The following is a 4546-nucleotide window of genomic DNA, read 5'->3' on the forward strand; positions in this document are numbered from 1 at the left end:
ACCGTAATAAGCAGGCAGGATGCCAGCCGACCTCGCCCACTGCTGGGAGCATGAACGAAGCTGCCAAGCTCTGCAAGGTGGCGTGTTCTTGAGCCTGTCCTGGAGTGCCAAGTCCTTGTTCCTGTGAAATCTGGCCCTGCTCTTTTCAGCTCTGTTCTCTGAACTCACAGGAGAAATAACCTCCTTTGTGATCCTTAATTGTCATGTAGAGAAGATCTGTAAGATCTGACAGGGCCCTTTGGCTGCTGTCACAGGGTTTTCTTTGGTTAATAATTTATTGAGGTATGGGCACATGGCAGTCTTCGGGAGTGACTTTACTGTGGAAAGCTTAGAGCTGATGAAAGACTAGAGGAAAGACATTGTATTCATCAAAGAAATTTTACTAGGTGGATTTTCAGAGACTTTTTGTATGAAGGGTGAGCTTATCCCTCTGAAAATGTAATGCTCAGCCCTGAAGGTCTAACAATGAAATTAGTGAAGGCTGAGCTTATCTTTCCTCATTCATGGCTGAAGGCACTTATCTGTTCATTTAGCCCCCATGTGGAAACAATCCATTTGCTCTATATAAAGATGACATTGGTATTTCTCCAAGACACAGAAGTGAGTCTTTTTTATTCTGTGATAATTTGTCACCACAGAATCCCTGCAAGCATGTGGAGAAGGAGAATGGAAGTTGGGAAGGTTTTGAGGCAGCCTGGCTTGCCTCACAAAGATGGTCTTTAAAACCAAATGATCTGAGGAGCTTTTACGAAGGCTTCTGGGACAAGATGTGCATGACTTCTCCGAATGCAGATAAAGGTACATACCTAGTATTTGCTTTTTTGAAGACACCATTGTTTTACTGTCTCCAGTGCTCTGGACTCACAAATCCAAACACTCAGCCTAAAAAGTCAAAATGTCGAGGTACAGCCTGCCATGTGCCTGGCTGCAGAGTTTGCAAGGCCCATAAAGTGATGACCCAGGCTGCTGCTACAGCAGACGTAAAATGCCTAGGAAGCCAAGATGGGAACCCTTGGAGGAGCATGGATTTCCTCCTAGAAAAGAAGCTGTTTGCTGTAAACAGAAATAGGAAGAAAACCTGTTTATTTCAGAGAAGGTAATATCGCTATTTAAAGCCGAACAAACTCAAAACTAATGTGACAGGTTTGGGAAGCAGCGGCTTCCCACAGTTCTCACAGAGCTAGCGATGCGTGAGGCTGCTCTCAGAGCTAGTGTAGGTTATTTTCAGCCCCCTGGGGTCAAAGAGGCACTGCTCTGGCTTAATCCTTAGGACTTCCCTCTTCCACTGCTAGGTTCTTCTGAGAAATAAAATGTTAAGGTTAGTGCAGCATCCTATACTTAAATGAACGTTATTTTATTATGCTAGTGGTACAGAGTTGGGTGTTTACAATTTTAAGGAATATATACTGGAACAGTGGAACTGTTCAGAAGGATGCACTTCCAGAGGGTGAAGGCTTTTTTTTTTTTTTTGTGTGTGTGTGTGTGAAATGTACAGCCACAGGATCCTGGGGATGCAGTAGGACAAGTAGATTCAGAGGGATTAGACATATTTGTGCAACAGGACCTTTAAATACCAAGTCCTGGATGCAAACTGTGGCTGTCAGCAGAATCTCAGGAGATGAGAGGCAGCTCACCATGTCCTGGTTATGATGCTTTCCCCAGGCTGTTATGGCATGCAGGAATGAGGTGCTGCTTTGCACAAGCCTTGATCTGGGCCAGTTCATGTTCTGTTTATAACTGCAGTTGTCACGGTGTGCTACATTTCTAGGTCTGTTACCTGCAAATGGAGTTTCTAACCTCTGCCCTGTCTCAGTGCTTCCCTGGTATTCTTAATTAACGTTTTCTGTCTTCAGTGGCTTTTTCTAATTTATAATATTTTCAAAATGGTAGTGAAGTTCTTAAATTGCATTACCTGAACAGAGTTACTTTACATGCATTTTATCAAATCTGTAATTTCTAGACCCTTGTGGTGTTTAGAGACCACACATGATGCCAAAATGGCACAGAGTAACGGCTCAGAGACAAATTTTGTCTTAAGCAGCAAAGGTATTTATTTCATGCAATGCTGGGGAGCTAGCCAATTTGCACGGGACAAACTAGCTCCAAAGTTTTCAGTGAAAAGTCAGGTAATTTATACAGTTTTCGTGGGAGGTTACACAACATCTTTACATACATACTCATTTGATTTTGACACCTAATCATTCCATTCACAATAGGTGGGATCTAGGTGGAGTAGACCTTTCAATTTTCTTTGTTCAACGATTTCCTGACTCAATGGTCTCCTCCTCTCCTTCAGGTGCCCACCTTATCTTTTCTGATTATTCAGAGTACATTCAGTGGAACCTTTTCTAATTATTCAGAGTACATTCCTTTCTCAACACAAACAGAGCATCACCCAGAGCATTGTACCAAACTCATCCTGACTAATCTTTTTATTTTAAGACCTTGTTCTGTTTCACACATGCATTTAGATGGTATCTAAGACGAAGATGTCAGACTTGGCATACCTTTGCTAGACTACCTTTTCTGCTTTCACTTTTGTAGTTTATGCTAACACTCTGTTAAAATTTTGATTAATCTTGTTATCTTTCCATGTGACTAATCTTCTTTGTGTTATGTTCAGTGCTTGATTTCATCAGCATCTTGTGACAATGCCTGCCATACTTTAATTAACTATTGACAGTAAAAAGTAACTTTCCCCATCTGTCTCTTTAGGTTCATTTATTCTATGAGATCTGGTGAACTTCCTCAGTGCTATATAAAAAGAAATGCAGCGTTTTTTCACTTCTTCCTAGCCAAAATCTCTTATGTTGCAGTTTAGTCTCATTGTTTTTCATTCTGCCCACAATAAACATAAAAAGCAAGGTCTCAGTTTCTGGTTGCCTTGAATATATTTTGGGATTATTACCCAATATCCCCTCTGTCACCTCTTCAGATTACAGAACCCACACCTTCCAAATTTTCCTTGAAGACCATGAGTTTCTGACCCCAGGGCTCTTCACTGGGCCTCCTGGATGGGTGATCCCTGTGCCAGTGGTGCAAGGTGAGACCTTAGCTGCTCTTCTTTCTGACTGTATTTTCTGGTTCCTTTGTGTTTCCTTCTACTTTTCTTACTAGAAGAGGCAGGATATGTTTGGGGTTTTTTTTGTGTTTTTTTGTTTTTTGTTTTTTTTTTTTTTGTCCCAGGGAGCTTTTCCTTGGAAAAGTTGATCTGATAAAACTGCATCAGCTTTGACGTAGTTTAGATTAGCCACATTCCTGGCGGATAGGGCAGCCTTGCTGAACAGCAACAGGCGCCACAGAAAAGCCCCATGGCCAAGACCAGAGTAGAGGCTTGAACTTGACCCCCTGCCTGGCAGCTCCCTGCCAGGACACTATGATGCCTGCCACCTCACATTGCTCATTTTGGGAGAGATCTTGTATGACAAATGTAGACAAAATTCTTATTTTCTGACAAGGGCTTGTATATTGTTTCTGCTTTCTTCAATGATGTTGTCATGCTAATGCCAGCTCTTGAAGCAGTCAGTCTGAATGCACTTCTATTTATAGGAACTTTGTGTTTTTACCCTAAACTGTCTTTTGACATAAACCAAAACAATTAAACAATTTTCTGCAGGTATGCTGCACACGCTTTTTGGGTCCGTTCTCACTGGCAGCTTTTGACTTGCACTGGAAGAACTGGGAGAGCAAGAATTACTAAGAAAGGGAAAAGATGTTTGGAAAATACTGAGAAGTTTTCTTGAAGGAGGACATTCTTCAAGAATGTCATTTCTAAATTGGAGGTGGGAGAACACACTTCTTGAGGAGGAGGAGTGGTACTATGATTTTTTTCCTGTCTTCCAGATTGCAACCTATATAAGGTAAAGTGCTCTGTGAACATGACCTTTGGATGGTGATTTAATGCAGAATAAGATGCTTTAGTTTACAGACAAGCACCTTAGAAATTTTGGTTTTGTGTTTTTTTGAAGTCATGTTCTCTGACATGTGAATGTAAAATGATAAGAAAATAGAACTATGACATAAATTCAATCCTGTCTCTCACCTGAGATCCAGAGATACTGCACAACACTGTGGTATGGAGAAAGCATTATTGCATCTGCTCTGGAGATTGTAACAAAGGGTAGAGATACCTAAACTGGTACTACGTGAGGTGGCTGGGTACTAGACAGTCTTGCTGCAAAGAGCAGAACAAACCTCCATGTATTTTTTCCTGCTTCTTGGCAGAATAAATTAGCCCAGCAAATCTGATGCATGTGGATGCACAGAGATTATAGAGGGAAATGTCATCGTTCATTTTCTGGTTTGGGATTTTGAACATTCTCCCTGTCTACAGTCACATTCCCATATTCTTTCGTTTAAGCTTATAAATCCATTTGACCTGGGAAAAATGTGCGATGTAGTAAGAGGATAAGAAAGCATTTATCCTCTACACACACATATTTTAAAATCTTTCTTTATCAAGTTCTGTTTGCATTTTTCAGTGAATTAAAAAAATGAAAACAAAGTAAAAGGTTTAAAAAAAAAAAAAAAAGGATTAAACATTCCA

This window comes from Falco cherrug, chromosome 2, assembly GCF_023634085.1.
Source record: "Falco cherrug isolate bFalChe1 chromosome 2, bFalChe1.pri, whole genome shotgun sequence".
Classification (NCBI taxonomy): Eukaryota; Metazoa; Chordata; class Aves; order Falconiformes; family Falconidae; genus Falco; species Falco cherrug.